This window comes from Aythya fuligula, chromosome 1 (genome assembly GCF_009819795.1).
Source record: "Aythya fuligula isolate bAytFul2 chromosome 1, bAytFul2.pri, whole genome shotgun sequence".
Taxonomy (NCBI): Eukaryota; Metazoa; Chordata; class Aves; order Anseriformes; family Anatidae; genus Aythya; species Aythya fuligula.
In genome coordinates, this window is record NC_045559.1 from 176,304,305 (window position 1) to 176,320,683 (window position 16,379).

General features: G+C 40.7%; 1 protein-coding gene across 5 annotated transcripts in view; it reads right to left on the reverse strand.

Moving 5' to 3' along the window:
- Positions 1–16,379, reverse strand: part of ENOX1 (ecto-NOX disulfide-thiol exchanger 1) — a 365,043-nt gene that overhangs the window by 245,434 nt on the left and 103,230 nt on the right. For 4 of the 5 annotated variants that reach the window (XM_032203166.1, XM_032203183.1, XM_032203192.1 and 1 more), the window contains exon 3: positions 9,197–9,274. The gene's annotated coding sequence lies outside the window, so the exon portion shown is untranslated. Of the gene's footprint in view, positions 1–9,196; positions 9,275–14,679; positions 14,715–16,379 lie in introns of those variants that run through there. The other variant, XM_032203159.1, reaches the window with a different exon arrangement.

Below are 16,379 nucleotides of genomic sequence, written 5' to 3' on the forward strand. Positions count from 1 at the left end.
TTTCTAGGGGTCTGTTGTGCATGACTGTGCTTTTCCAGAGCAAATGCAGGATTTTTTTGCTTAAGGTTGGAGACAACTGGAAGCCACATATATTTTCTATCGATGCTGAGGCCAAGTTAACTGCACTGAGTCAGAGCTAATAAACACTGCGAATCATGGCAATCTATTGGTTTGTATTCAGCATCATTCTAGCTGTGGTACACAGCTTCTGGTTGGCTTGGAAATTGGGCCAAGATAACTCCTATCTACCAGTAGAGAGCTGTGTAGACATAACCCTTATCTGAAGGTCTATGGACTCTCATTGACAGCTTGAGTCCTAGTGAACTGAGTATAAGCTAATAATTTCAGACTTTGAGGGAAATTTTGCAGAAAGAAATACAGAAGGAGGACTAGAGGAGAAAGGAATGGACTCTGGACCCACGCCATAGACTGCTGAGTTACAGCTCCCTACTGGGAGTGCCAAGCAAAAACTTTGTAGCCTGAGCATATGCATGGAAGGCCTGAGATTGCAGATCAAAATTTTTTGTTTAGACTCCATAGTCTGAAGATCATTACTACTCATTCAGTACTTAGACTGTCAGCAGTCCAGTGAATGGTCAGCACATACAGTGAAATATCTTCATAGAAGCAAACAAAATACTGCCAAAAAACACACTCGCAGAGACTAAGTTTTTCTGTTATAACTTAAAGACCTTAAAATAGCATGTTGCATTGGGCAATCAAACACTGACTTTTTCCAAAGGCCTGCCTGATGGCACTGCAAGCTTTCTGTTGGCTGTATGGCTCTCAAAAGGCACTTTCCAACTGAAATATAAATGCATTTGAACCTACAGAAAGAAACTACATTGAAAAACAGAGGTGGCAAAATCAAAGATGCATTAACAGAGGAAGGAAGGATTAGAAGACTGACCATTAGAAAATCTGGAGGCAAAGGTCTCTAGCACTGAAGGGATATGCTCCTAGTGGGGTTATAGAAAGATCAGAGGTTCAGAATGCTCAGACAACTGTGAATGTAGAGTTCATTGGGCTTAGATAGTGCATGTGATTGATTTCACTCAGATGTGACTGACAGGAGAACCTGACAGCAACTGGTCTGCAGAACTTTGGCCAGGATTTCTGAGAGTGCTGAACAGGAAATATATATACTTATATATGTTTGACAGTGATTCCAGACTTCATGGCTCAAGATGCTTTGTCTTTAACCTGGTACTCTGTAATCATCTTCTTTCTCTTCTCCCCTTTTTTCTTTAGCAGCCCTAAAGGCTGCATGAAGAGGGAAGAATGAAATATAAGGGCACTTTGGATGTTTTCAGTGGAGTGAAAGAAACTGAGAAAAATGCGATTAACTACATAAGTGAATTGGTGGCCTTCAAACATTAAAAGAAGTACATTTTGAAGAAATTAAGTTTCCTTTGAGAAAACCACATGACTTGTCAATTTTATGAACAAGTTGCCATGTTTCAGATTCAGCCCTCTCCTGGATTTAACATATAACCTTTCCTTTCAAGATCTCTGGTCCCTCTGAATTTTTTTTCTTTATTCTCGTTGGTGCTAGTTCCTAGTTATTAATTAGATCAACTCAATTTTCCACTGAGAATGTAAGAATAGTGACATCTGTGTTATCTGACAAGTACTGCCATAACTGTCTTCAATTGCTCTTGTAAATCTAGTGCCTCTGTGGAATCCCATGCTATGAAAATCGTATGCTGTCTTTCGAAGTCCTTTCTCTAGTCTGTGTAACATTGCAGTGTACTTTTGGTAGACAGAGGTAAAATTGGAAAACCTTCATAAGAAAAATATTAAGTTCTATAGTAAGAATACCACTATTAGCAATAGCAAGAAGAAAGAGTTGGTTTGCTTATCAGTGGGAGGAAGAGCTATTTGAAAAATCAGCTGTGATCAGAAAGACAGCACAGTTAACACTGGAGACAAAAGAGTAGAAATTCAGGTTATAGTAGGGAAAAGAAGATTAGAGAGCACCGAAATACATTAACACTTTTCAGATTGCCTGGGCCTTAAGAATTTCACATGAGAATATGTATATAACTGGCTGAAGAAATCTAGAACTGTTGACAACTATCTCTGAGAGGGGAGGAAACAGTCAACTCAGCAAACACCAAATGGGAAATAACCAAACAGGTTTAGTCTTGCTAAGAAGGATCTGAGGTTATCCAGCAGATCTCAGGCTTAACCAGAGTCACTGTCATGTATTTATGAATGTCAGATTAGAAATACAGAGAAGAGTGTTATCTACAAGACACATGGGGGAATTCTGCTTCACTTTTAAAAAGACTTCAATCACAACCTTAGGTCCCGGGTTGGAAGCCACATTTTAAGTAGAACATGACCAATTGACACTGAGTTACTCCACAAAACATGACAAAAATTGAAGGAGCAAAATGTTGTTTAATATAAAGAAGACAAGACCTGTAGGAAACATAACAAAAGACTGAAAATAGTCAAGGTGGCTACAAAGAAAAGATAATAATGGGAATAAACATTTCTTGTTCATTGTAGATAGGACAGAAGCAACTTACAGGTCAAGAAATAATAAAAAAAGTTTCCTAATTGTAAGAAAAATTAGGCCTTGGAATGACATGTCCAGAGTAGAGGTACAATGCTGGCCATCAGTGGAGGCCCTGAGAAACAGCCCATAGCCATAGCTCAAAAGAATCCATAGCTCTGCTGGGAAGAGCATCGGTACAGCTGATGTAGTTGTAGCATCCTCAAGCTATTTGCTAATTTTCTACAGTTTGAGGAAAAACTGTGTCTAGTTAGCTGGAGATTTTTTTTTATTTTATTTTTTTTAAGTTTTAAGATATATGGGAAAATAGAATGCTTTACCCTTTTCTTGGTTAATTTTTAATAATGTTCTGAAAGCTCAAAGTTAAAGAGTGCTTTGACCCAAGATTTTCTTTCATCTTTTTACTTTCATTTTTGCTGTTTGAGCAAACTGCCTGGTATTGCTTTCCTCTGATTCTTATAAAGCCTCTTGAACACAATATTCAGTGGTCTTTTTGTTTCTGAAATGTGGGATCGATGACATTAAGTAGGAACACATTATTTCCTGAGCGGTTGCCTACAGCCATTATTGGATCATTTCTTCTATAGAGTCAACCAACTCATATTAATGCTGATGTGGATTGCTTTAAGTTTTGCTTCTTGTTTTTCACTTGTGGCATCTAATAATCCATTTCTCTGCATTCCCTCTTCTTTGATGCAATGGTTGACTCTAGAAATCTGAGTCCATCTGGAGCATTATATCTTAGGACTTTCAGACCCGAAGTGTTGTGTATGATATGCATTAGCCTAAAAAGAAAGCTGAAACTTTCTTATCAAATTCAAGGCTTTGCCTTACTGTTATTTATGATATTGATTGAACTTTGCTGGATTTTGAGTTCTGAAGATAAACAGAAATTTTTCCTGAATTAACATGATGTCAGAGTTTTTATAAGGCTGGAAAGAAGGAGATGAATAATCATCACAGGCAGCTTCTAATGACAATAGCATTGCAAATATATTAATTGCAAGATCAAGCTCACCAACATTCTCCCTCATGTGCACAAATCCAAAAAAATACTTGTAATGTTTACTGTTTGAACAGGTAGCCTTTCCACATATTTTAGCTAAAAAGCAAGAGGGAAAGGACATAAAAATGCTAGCATTGTGTTGGGCTGTGGTGGGAAAAAAAAAATATAATAAAAATTAAAAAAAAATGTAACTGTTCATTTCAGCTGGCCACCTTAACAATTTTAACTGTTCATTTGGCCACCTTAACACTTTTATATATATATATATATATACATATACATATATATATATATATAACAAGCTCTGCAGGTCACACTGCTGTTTCTGGAGACTTGGACTGTAGCAGTGACAGTGGATTTTTCCTTCTCTCAACTGGAGAAGATGTTTTAACTTCCTTTCAGAAGTGAAACCAATTCATATCTTTCCGTCTAAGGTAACATACTCTCCCTAGAGTTGGAGCTTATGACTTTTATCTTGCTGTGACACCTGCTTTGGTCAAGGGGATTAGTGATTACTTCTCCTGGAAGGTGTCAATACTAATGGTGTTTGGCTGAGCAGCTGTCCTCCCTCTTCTATTATTATTATTCATGACGTGTGATTGATTCTTCTGAGGACACTAGTGATAGAAAACTTAGCAGTTCTTTGCCTTCTGTCTTTTAAAGGGACCTGAATGGACAATTACTGTTTCTGAAATGTGCTATGGCCACCATTTTGCCTCATCTATTGTTCAAATATCTCTGTGCAGCCAAAATGTGGGCAATGAAAAGGTGCAAGTTGTGTAGTTATCCATATGCTGAGAGCTATCAGTTCCACACTTATTGTCTCTCAAACAATGTCATTCATTACCTAGTATCATACTGAGAAAAGAGAGAAGACATTGGCAGGGATTCCACCTAGACAAAGCTGAGGTAAGATACGGATTGGAGTCATTTTAAGTTAGGGTACATCTCCATCATTAGTTATCAAGCTTCTAAATGTTGAGCTTATTTTACATAATCTGTATCCATTTAGCAGTCATACTGACAATATTCATCTTAACATTGGCGCCTGAGTCAAGAAGTTGCAGTACCCAGAGGGTTGCAGACACACAGGAGGAAGAAATAAATCCTTAAAAAGTTTTTGAATTGGGACCTATAGGTTCTGCAATTGCTTATTCTGAAAAACAAACAGAAAAATTAACTCCAATATACAGGCATTCTCTCAGTACTCAGCAGACTACTTACTATAAAGAAAGTGTTCAACTTTTCCCTCTCTTCACAAGAAATAGAACACCAAATGGGTTACAGTGGAGTAAAGAAATCATAATTTGGATTTTAGGAATGCCCTCTAAGTGTAGTGTAGTTCTGGAGGAGACTGCATAGGGTGGCACTGAAATTTTCTTGATGGGAAGATTTTTATATTTTTAAAGAATACATGTAGATTAGGCAAACATCTCTCAGTTTATCTAGACATCTTGCTGGCAAGCCAGGCAAATGAGCCAAATGATTTTCAATGTCCATAGGACATCCTTGACTGCTAGCATAAAAGATCACCCTTCTTTTTACGTCATGCTACAGGAGTTAAGATCAGCAACGATCATTACCTAATCACCACTTGGAAACAAGATGATGTGCATGGGGGTGTGACATGTAATGAGACTTACTCCTTAGGGTAGTTTGTAGGAATCTCTCCACCATTTACTGTCCTTCTGGGATGCAGCTGTGATTAAACAACAGGGAGGTATTTCAGGATGCTTCTGGGCTGTTCCTCTAACAGAGGAAGCACTTGCCACCATTCCTAAAAACTCATTGGAAGCAACTTGAAACATAAATTAAATAAATAAATAAATAAATAAATAAAATAAAATAAAATAAAATAAAAAGTGGAAGATTTATTTGTTCTCTAGGTTGGTTGATTTGTTTTCCAGGAATCCATATGAAATGCAGAAAGCCTGCTCTGGCCACAGCTCTTACTCAGGTGAACAAATTGTCATTTTATTTTTTTCTAACCACCACTTGCTCCTTATCTTGCTATAGGCAACAAAAAAGAACAAAGTTGGATAGTCACAGACGCTCTGAATCATCATTCAAAAAGCAAAGTATATAATTGCATTTAAATCAGCTTGTACATACACCCCAAGATTTGAACACATTAATCTTTATAAACTCACAGTCTTGTTTTAATTTCTGTTCTAATAAAATTCAACTGTCCCTTCATGACAGCTTTGAGAGATTTACTTTCCCCATCCTCTTCATTTTATTCTGCCACATTTTCTCTGAGCATCTAGCTTATAGATTTTCTCCAGCTAACAGGCTACTTGGCTTCCACCTGTTCAATAATTCAAATGCATGCATCAAATGCACATATGGCATATTTACAGGTAGCAACATCCCCTTTTCTTTCTCCCTTTTCATAGCCAGGCAATTCACCAAAATAAGGTGCACAGAGATAACACATGCCTGCTTCCCTCCATGGTTCTGGCTTGTGCATCAGCCTCTCCTGCTCCCTCCCTACAGACCTCCACACCATTGTCCTTGCAGCCTTGGGTGGAAGAGATGACCCTTGAGCAAAGCCTGGTGGCATCGAGGGCTTGGCCTCCCTGGCAGCATGGCTTTAAGGCAGGCATGAATATCTCATACAGTGGCAGCAGGGCTCTCCAGGTGCACGTGCAGCGCTGGTAGGGAGATCAAAGGTATGGTTGCCATGCTTACATGCTCGCATGGAAAAGTGCTCTCCCTAGGCTCTTCCCCTCCTTTCTCCCCGCCCCCACCATGACATTTGCCAGCTTGCTATTCTCATAGTTGTGAAAATAACCTGAAGAAGCAGCAAAACAACAGTGTGGCACTCGGTGCACACATACCCCATTGAGAGTCAGCCCCAGCTGACCACAGCTCCAGGGGGCTGTGACACGAGGACAGAGCCGAGGAGCACAGCCCAGGAGATGGGGATTTTCCATCCCACATGGCAGCCCATTTCCTTTCCATGCTCTGAACTGTTTTCATTATCTTTGTTTTTCTCTCTTTCCCCTAAAACCAAGACATGTTTTTCATCACTGGGGTGTCGGGGCAAAGATTTGAGGAGACCCTGAGAGGCCTTGGGTGAAATGTATCATTTAGGGACCCCAGCGAGTAAATCTAAGAAACTCCAGCAATAAATGAATGAAATTCCAACAAAGCAAGGATAAGTAACAACGATGTAGGGGAAAAGGAGGCTTATCTGGAGAATGTATGAGGGATCATAGGCAGGAAATAAAAGAAAGTTTAAGAAAACAAGAACTGTACAAGAAGAGAAGAAAATTATGAGGAAAAAAAAAACAAACATAAAATTTGCAGTGGATGACATGGGTAAGGGGAAAAAGCTGACCAGGATTAAAGGAATTATTTGGCTAGACCAGTATCCTGTTTTCCTTCAATGGCAAGACCAGATGCTACAGAGAAGTGGTACAATAGATAGCTACACAGCTGCAGAAGCAGCTTCACTCAGACCCCAGGGGGAGGACAGGTGAGCTCACCCTTCAGCCAGGCAACTGCCGTGTAATTGCTCTCTGACTGTGCAATATGAAAAATGTATTTGCAATGGAAATCTTACTGATGTAAATATCTATTTATTGCACAGGTTAAATGCAACACCTTTTGATAATATCTTGGGGCAATAGTTTCCAGGGAGAAATTATACCTTGTATCTCCTTTTCAGTAGCAATGTCTTGCCTTTCAATTTAATTGGTTTTCCATTGCTTCTGAATTATAATAAAGGTATAGCATGGTAGTATACCATGTTTCATGCCATGTAGTACATATATAATCTAATATGTACATATATCAAATTAATAACTTATTTTTCCTCTTTCTAAATGACACAATGGCAATTTGTATGTATATCTCAAAGCCATTATTTTTCAGGAATCAGACTTGTGACTAAGGAAACTTCTAAAATGTGTTTTAGACAAACTTGCCTAAACCATCTTTGCAGAGCAGCTGTTGACTGCATTTGTATCAAATTCATCAGGTCCAAACACACTTTACTTTGGCAAACTTAGCAGGAGCTCTTGGAAGTTTTTGGTGAGCCGTGATTCAAACAGCACTCATAGACAAGCCTGGAAAGGAAGATTTTATAAAGCTGTTGCTGCTAGTAAAGGATTTACTACTCAAATGCCAACATGAGCAACAAGTTTTCTCCCTTTATCCTAAGCGCCTTTCAGTGCTTGTACTTTTTTTCTCCCTCCGTCCCCAAAGAAAAACACAAATTTTGCCCTAAGGGACAACATCATTAAAGAAAGAAACAGTGCATTCATAAAGCTTTAGAAGGACACAGATCATTCAACGGCTGTGCAATTACTCTGAAAAGCTACTTATTTTTGAGCACAGAGCTTTCACTCAACAGAGGCCTGAGGCATCACGATCTGATCTGTATCTGCAGCATCTCAACTAGCCTGATCTAGGGCTTTTGCTCGTTACAGAAGCTGTAGCCATGTGTGAGGCTTACATCTAGGTTCAAATAGTTTGTAAAGCATTTTGGAGCTGGAGTTGCATTAAAGTGTATTACCAACTGATAATAATTTCTGATAATGAATTAAGGGTAGTTTTGGATACCTGTCTTACCCTAAATCCACCTGAGTTTGTTTTTGTTTAAGGTTTACAAGCCACTTCCCCTACAGAATTCATACACACTAATGGAACGCTAAGTGACTGAGCAGAGGCAACAAGAAAAGCAATTATACCCACAATGCTGTTAGGTAAACGAAGTGAACGAAATAGAGCATACTCAAGCACGACCGTTTTTGAAGATTATTTAGAGCCAGGTACAACTCTCATAAGCCATTAGAGTGCTCTGATAGCAACTTTTCTACCTAGATGGAAGTTTTTTTCCCATTGGTTTCTCTGACCAAATTTCTATAAAAATGCTGTTCCGTACTACCTTTGAAAGCAGTAAGAAATCAAATTTTTCTCTGTTACATACCTGCATAGAAAAACATATTGAAATGCAGGGGAGTGCTTTCTACCCTCTAAATCATTGTGATCGTGGCCCACTATGCTTATAACACTATCATTCTGGCTGACAAGGACATTAGCTGGAGCCTCTTCAGCATCCCTTGTCATGTTGACACTACAGGAGTCAAGCTATTATTACTATGCTTTTTTTACAGCTTCTTAAATATCAACTTTTTTTTTTTTTTTTTTCTTAAATATGTATTTTCTTAAACTTTCCCTGACCCTCTCCTCCTGATATAAAAGCTCCAGCAATTCTGCTAACCCTTTGCTGACTGTGCCTCCAGAAATATCTACAGCAATAGCTGTGGGACAACTACTCTCATATTAGCAACCTGGGTGGGAGCCATCGATTGCAGGGCCTTTTAGGGTACTGCAGCTTCAACACACATAGAAAGACATAGCGGTGAGGTGAAAATGACTTACAGGCCCAATTCCTTTCTGCAGTTCAACTCTATAAGCTGTAATAATTCACTTCAAAGGAAAGATGAATGGGTTACTCTACATTTATACAACGGTAACAGAATAGAGTTATATCCTAAACATTTTTCAAGAAACTAAAATCATTCTTTGTAACACTTGCTCCAGATTAAAATTAGATTTTCATTTCACTTGCATGCATTCGAGATGAAAAAAAAGATAACAAATCAGCACAGGAATCCACATGGTGAAATAGTCAGAATGCAATAGGGGTTACAGACCTGTACAAAAGCAGGTGACTTCTCAGCGGCCCCATCACTGTATTTCCAAAGAAATGTTACAGATTCTCATGGCCAATCCTGCAAGAAGTAGAAAGAATAGTTAAACCTAGAGAGTTTCTAAAGGAAAAGAAAATAAGATCAGCTGTCTCCTTGGATACGCAATGCTAAAAGCCAGTGTAGAATTGGTTTAGAGGATGTTAAACATTTTAAACTACGGAAGCAGCAAGATCATAACAATTATTTAAATATAACAAAGCCCAAGTTAAATAAAATACAAAATGTTAAGTTCTTTTTAAAGACATGTTATTGAAAACAGTCCTGATAAAAATGCAATGAATATATGGGACTAGATTGGAAATAAAAGAAAAAAGAGAGAATACTGCACCAATTTATATTCCCTTTGAACTGTCTGTAATACAGACCTTAAAGTGCATTTTCAAACATATAGCATATCAAAGAAGCAGACATTTATTTCTAGCCATGGCACTTCTAGACTTTTGGTAAATGAAACCAGAAATAGTCTAGTGGAACTGTGCTGTGTGATAAAGCATGTACTGATGGGTTCTGCCCAACATCAGTAAACAATTGTTTTGCTTTTAAGTGAAGGAAATGATTTCAGCAGTAAACAAATGCCTTATGTCTTGCATGAGTTCTTCAACAGAGTCAAGGCAAACCAGTCGCTTCACACCTCCTGCATGTGCTACTCAAAGTCAAAATACAAGTTATGTTCCCCAAGATCTATCAGTTGCTATGTTTTCGATTATGACAACTATGATACACAAGGGTAAGTCCAATACACAACAGCTTTCAGCTATAATCCCCCTGGAATCCACGCCCGTTGTTATAAGGATAATTATCTGGGTATCCCCGAGGCCAATTTTTGCAGTTTTCATACAAAAACCACCTCTTGCATAAGACATGAAATTTAAAATCATCCCCTTCACAGATATCATTGAGTCACTCCATTACCTCTGGGACAGATATAAATTATGCATTCTTTGATTCTCTTTAAAATTTTAGATGCACAAGGGGACCGAGAAGCATCTAAATGGTACTAAAAATATAAGGCATTCAAGAAAGAAACAATAACTTGTATGGTATTAACTGCTACAGTGCTCTGAAGGCTCCCTGCCTGGTCAAGAAAAGCACATAAAGCACTGAAACATAACAGCAGGCTTGCATGCTAATGGCTGCTAGTGACAAGGACTCATTGAATGTCACTGCTTCACATACTGCGTACTGTTCATTTTTCTTATCTGTGTGACCTCTCCTTTGAAATGACTGATGAAACTCCTGTGAATTAGCATCTCTGCTTCTGGGCATTTGCCACCAAGAAGGCATTCAGCAACATCTCTACTGAAACACAAAAATGAGGCAAGAAAAACAAATCATAAGCTCAACAAAGACCAGTAACTATGCCTGTTAAAGGATAGTCAGTCCATACTGTGAAAGGCACGTTTCTCTGAAGCTTCCTTGTTAGGTTGGTTTTTACCTTGATGCCTTTTAAGAGCATTGGCTTGTCACAATACATGCATTCATATTTCAGACTTGGCTAACATTTTCGTAATTGGTGTGAATAAAAAGGAATAGCTGTTACTGCAAGAAAGAAAGAAATGTCTCTGTTCTAATGCCCTGCTGCTATGATGACCTATTTCACACTAGCATCTGTTCTGTTCTGATGAACCACTCCAGATGTAAGCTGGCAAAGCAGCACTGCAAGTATGTTGCCCAGACATCCACTGAGTGCTGCAGATGTTTTGTTCCACACTTCACATTTAATGTGTGCCTGATTATTTTTTCCTTTATTGGTTCAACTCCTTGGCCCACAGAATTTCCTATGAAGTTTGCAAGATCTGGGATCCAATCTGCAGCCATAAGGAGCAGCTCCCTTTTTGTTAGCAGGCTCATTAATGTCTGGAATAACGAGCCAAAAGAGCCTTGCTTCAAATTGCTAAAAGAAATGCAAACTTCAGTAATCTATTATGCCTTAATATTATTTGCCTGAGGAGTTAACACAACATTCATTTCAATTTCAAAATTACAGATGTTTGTAATATTCAGATGCATCGGTCTGACCAAAAATATTATGCCCGTTCTCTGCCTCAAGCCCTTGACCTGAATGAGGTTAGTGACAGTGATATGAATGACTTGAGCAGAAAACCAAACACAAAAGTAGTTTTATCGTGAAGCACAATATTTCTTCTGTCACTTAGCCATTTTTTTTTTCTCTCAAAATTACAGGGTAGACTGCAAATCTTCAAGGCTAGCAGCCACTACGACAGCCTAAGTGCCATTTAAAAGAATTATAATTTATGACACGCCTTGGTAGAATAGCAAAGGTCACACAGAAGACTCCCCAGGGAGGGGAGGATGACAAAGGTTACAAAGATGACTAAAGACTAGCCTACAGGAAGGGATTTTCTTGGAAGGGAGATGTTTTGTTGCAACAGCTTCATCCTACCTAATGCACAGGCACCTCACCCAAACAAACAGCTCACCTTTAAGTTAGCTCCAAGGCATTGCTTATGAAATACGCTTCTGAAATGCATGGCTTAGCAGCCTGGCAATGTGCCCAGGGCCCACTGAGCTGCTGCCAGCCCGTGGACACTGTGGGTCTGCCCCACAGGGGACAACGGGACGCATCTTGACATATCTGGGGACACCACCTCGTGCTATGGGTAGATCATATTTGAAACATCTCCAGGATGTTTGGGAATGTGAGCCATTCCCAAAATGGATCCCACTTTCCAGCTTCTGGGGCACTCAGTGCCATTTCCAGACCTCTGCCAGAGCGGCGCAGACTGCTGCACTGTTTCTCTTAGCAGCAACGAGAAGAGTTGGTATGAGAAGAGCCTGAGATACACATTCTCACTGACACATTCTTGCAGGCAGTTGTAAATCTGCATGCCAGCCATCGCACTACAAAGCAGCTTGGGCTGCTTTTCCTTGCCACAGCTACAGCGCTCTCCCCTTTCAGCCACAGCAAGCACAGAAAAAAAAAAAGAAAAAAAAAAAAAAAAAAAAAAAAAAAGACAAGGATGAAGACAAGCAGGAACAACTCTTCTTGGCACAGCTCCACTCTGTGCAGCATCATTTCTAGGCTCATAAAATAAGCATTAACTGGTGGGAGAAGCTGGCGCTGCGAACCTGGGGGTAACCGGTGGTGTCTGCAGAACATCAGAGCGATAAAGAAAAGCTTAACCTGAAGCCAGCATGCAATACAAGACAACTCTCCCCTCTCTTCAGAAATGTGTGGCCATAACCATTTTGAAAACTGACAGCTCCCAGCTGCACCCGTTCAGTTGTGGATGCTGCCTGCAGCCAGATCAATGGCTGGTACTTGCCAAGGAGGTCTGCACAGCTCTCAAGGGTACAGCTCTAACAGTGGCCAGTCAAGAAGAGGCTATTGATCGCTTTGAGTATAAAGGATTATCCCTCGTTTGCTGCTGGGTGACTACTACAGCCCCTTCCTCCTGGTATTCGTTCTCCATGAGTGGCCTCCCAGTGCATAAGGAGGAACCTACCTGCTGAGGGCTGGGTAACCACCCAGGTAGAAATTCTCATTTTCATTCAGAAATTCCCATCTATTTCCTGAACGAAAATAGGGCAATTCGCTGGAGGGGACCAGCGTGGCGGACATTAATAGTGTCTGCATTCTCTTGTTCTGGCAGTCTCTGGTCTATTACCATGGCTGATGAAGCCTTTTGCTGGCTATTCAGATCACAGGAAAATTTTACAGTCTCATAAACACAGGCAAATGACAGCAGAGTGCGCCTTTGGGAGACCGAAGGGCAGAAGGTAAGAGGAAGGCAGGATGCAGCCGAGCAAGCCTCAGATTACAGCAGTATGTTTTATCCTGTGCATCACCTGCAGGAACAAGGGAAGGGGAACTTAATGGCGCGGGAACGTTGCGAACACAATGAATAACCCACGAGATGCCCCCTCCCAAGTGACAAATCCACAGGGCACGTTATCAGGAGCCCTCCCGAACCCGTCTGAGAAAAGGAAAAAGGATTTTCAACGCATGTTTTGCCTCACATGTGGAGTGGCTTCCAGCGGTATGGCAACTCCTTCCAAGTGGCAGGCTATGATGGGCTTTACGTGTGGGGTTTTTATACTCTCTGGTGTTGGTTTTGTGTGCTCTGTCTTCCTTTATTAATTTTAAACAGAATGGGGGGATGTAAATTCACCATTGGGGATATGTCAGTGTTTGCTCAACATGCTCTATATACCTTTATTAATTTTGTATTGAATGGTGAATGTGATTTCACTCTGGGGGAAAATCAGTGATAGCAAAAGGCCTTTCCCACTGCAGGGGAGCAGTGGGAAAGGGGAGATTATTTCTCCCTGGGTTTGTTTAGAGTGATTTGTGTACTTTCAAGGATTTCTGAAGCTGGGGAACTTTTGCATTCATGAACAGGCAGTTTCAGTGCCATGACCTCCTGGTCTGAAGAGGTTGATTATCTTAACGTAGCATTTGTTATGCAAGTCCTACTGCTTACAGTACATTTTAAAACCAGAAGATGATGCCTTTTTATAATGCAGGAACAGAACTTAAAGAGGGGAAATTAAAAAGCTTTCAGAACAATGCATTATTTTTTTTAATGGTGCAAATGCATAAAACCCACACCAACTACAAAAGGTTTACTGTCTGACAGAAGTTCATGAGGTTTAACTCCTGGCGTGTTGCAAAAATTGCCTCAATAAGCGTGGCCAGCTTGGCAGCCTGTTCTTTCCACCCCTGCAATTCCTGGGCCCCCAGTGAGCTGACACTTGGCTTGGGGCACACAGGGACACTTGACTCCACAGACCGCTATTCCCCGAAGCCTGATGGAAGAGAGCTCCTCACTTGTGCATAGCTCTTTGCTCCCTACCTTTAATTCACACATCAAGCATACACTCCATCACAGCAAATCCTTTTGCATCCAGACTCTTAGTCCAAGTCTATCGTGACAATAAAGGGAATGTCCCCTTAATGTCATTTTTATTTTCCTGGAAAATGAGTCCCAGACAAAAATATTTTCATGCCTCCCTCAATTTCCAGAGGCTCCCAGAAGGTCAAAACTTCTTCACTCAGCTTTGCCGAATCCTGAAAAAACAGTGGTGTACTGAAGGGTCCCTTCACATATCTTAGTCAAAAGGCAAGGAAAATGCAGATGCTGTTCACTGTTCAGCTTTTCACAGTAGAAAATATCAAAACACTGCACTCTACTTCCACTTTTGGACACCTCTACATGTCATAGGGTTGTGGGTTATTTTTTTAGCTCTTGTTTTCTTCCTGACCTTCAGAGCACAAAGTTTGGGACTTTGTAGCTCTTCTACAGCTCCTACAGTGCCTGGACCATGGTTCCTCTGTATGGCTGATTTCACAGTGACTCCTTGATCCAGGGACCAGATGCAGCAAAGGGGCCATGGGGCAAAGATATCCACAGACAGTAATTTGGGGAAAGTTTGCTGTATGGAGAAGGGAAGTCAATACTCACAAAGGCAGCCTAATGCTTTTGTTTGCCCTGCCCCAGGCAGCTGTGACACAGAGGACACCTGACCAGAAAACAAAAATAAAAGAAAATGTTTTACCAATCAGAAGATGCTGCACTATATATATAAATATACTGAAAAATAAGGACTTCCTGGGATTTTTATTGCTGAACAGAGCCTTACTGAGATTGCTGCTCATAACAAACTTGAAACATTGAACTGAATTAATTACTTGTTTGATCAAAACGTGTTAGAGACTTGAAAACTGAATTACGGAGTAGCTGGCTCTCACTGCACATACTTATGGTACAAGTTATTCTTTTCCTAATCTGGTGCAGCTGGCACATGAACTCCTTGCATGACTGATGGCAGAGGGCAGAAAGTTTCCACACTGGGACGGGAGGAGCACGGTTCCCATACTGAGCACCAGAAACAACTGCTTCAGATGAAAAATGAGTGAGGGAAACGGGAAAGAAAGGGGCTAGGGAGTGCAGCTGGCTGTTACGGTCTCTGTAGGTCAGCCCTGCTATACGTGCTGGGTACAGCTGGATTTTGAACAAGCAGGAGGGAAGAAGGAAGGGCAGGATTTGGAATCTGGCTCACATCCACCCAAGACAGTAACATGCAACTTGGGGAAGAAGTAATAAATAGCTGGTACATGCCACAGCACATGATGCCAGCAGGCTATAATGCAGGTGAATGCGGTGATACTCAGCAGCCTCCCTGCTGTGCTTCCAGTAGCCTAGGGGTTCCCTGAGACTGAAGGCAGGCAGACAGAGAGCAAAGCACATCAGGCAAGCCTGCCTAGCCATGAGCACCTTGTTCAGGATCCAGCTCACCGCACCCATGGAAGGGGACAAGAGTCTACCAGGGCTCTGCATTCTTCATTTTTTAGCTGAATCCTAAACAAACTGCAGGTCCAGCAGTGGCATGTGGTGCCCAGTTCCTGTCCAAGTCCTCTAAAAACAGAACCTGGGCTACAGTTCTGTTTTCTGTTCTCTGCTGCCTTGTAAGCCATCATCTGTTTCTTCTCTCTTTTGGTGCCACTGTGTATGAAACTCTGGAGGGGAATTTAATTCAGTCATTTAGCTATCCTCCCAAATCCTATTTCACTGAAGACCGAATCTCAGAGATTCCCATCCAGACCTCCAAAGCTGCCTATAAAATCTACAGTTAATTTAATAAGGTTAATAACTGACATTAGAAGGGACTGCTAAGAACACCTAGTCCAATCTGCTGCTCAAGAGGACCTGGTCAGGTCCTTTTCCAATCAAGTTTTGAGTATCTTTGAGGATGGAGATGCCACAGCCACTCTGGGCAATTTGTGTCAGTGTTTGATCACACCCATGGTGATTATTTTTTTTCCCCAGTTATACAAAATCACAATTTCATTTGTTTAAATCTGTGTCTGCTGCTTCTTGAACTCTCACTGTGCACCTTTGAAAAGACCTTGGCTTTGACTTCTCTGCCCCCTCCCATTAGGTAAATGTAGACAGCAGCAAGATCCCCCAACCACTTTTTCTTCATTTCAACAGCCCTTCTGCTCCTTCTCATAGATCCTCTGCTCCAGCCCTCTGTGTATATTGTTGGCACTCTCTGGGATATTTCTGGGATACTCTTCAGCATGTCCCTGCCTTTTGGGGAGCCCTTCAGATGTCATTTTACAACTGCTGAGTAGAGGCAAATAATCACTTCTTGCTAAGTC